The following is a 665-nucleotide window of genomic DNA, read 5'->3' as shown; positions in this document are numbered from 1 at the left end:
GGGCTGGGGGCAGCGCGGCTGCCCGGGCCCGGCGGCGGTGCGGGCCCCGGCTCCGCTCTCTGCCGCCACACCGGCGCTCCCCCTCAGGAGCCTGTAAGAAGTGCTGAGAACGGCTCCCCAGCGAGGTCCGAGTGCATGTGGGTTTTCTTTTTTACCGAGATGGCTGCCCGGCCGGCAGACCTGCTGTGGCAGCTGCGGGTGTAGGTAATGCCTGCCGCTGCCCCAGCGTTCTCTCTTGAAGAAGTCAAACGGTTCCTCGTAAGCAGAAGGGACTAGTAAATGCTTACTTACTAATTGAGACTCTTGGAGACACGTGGGTATTGTTGGATGGGATTGATAACCCGTTCAAAGCAGTTTCCCTCCCTGCAACGGGGAGCAAACTCGTCGCTTGGCTAAAGTGCAGATGAAGTATGTTCGATCACATGAGAGATGGGAATCGCTCATTGCTGCACCAGAACAAAAAGGCAGCTTGGTATTCCAAGTAACAGAGCGCATCTCATCTTTCTGCATCGAGCAGGCAAACTGGGACGCTGCAGGGTGGAGAGCGGACGGTTAGATGGGGCAAGAATGGCTAGATCATCAGGCTTAGAGGGTGGGGGTCAGTGGGATGCCAGTAGGAAGCAAAGCACGGCTGGGGCCAGTGCTGTTTGACATCTGTCTCAGTG

Source organism: Charadrius vociferus, unplaced genomic scaffold (assembly GCF_000708025.1).
Source record: "Charadrius vociferus isolate BGI_N301 unplaced genomic scaffold, ASM70802v2 scaffold192, whole genome shotgun sequence".
Taxonomy (NCBI): domain Eukaryota; kingdom Metazoa; phylum Chordata; class Aves; order Charadriiformes; family Charadriidae; genus Charadrius; species Charadrius vociferus.
This window is presented reverse-complemented; position numbering follows the sequence as displayed.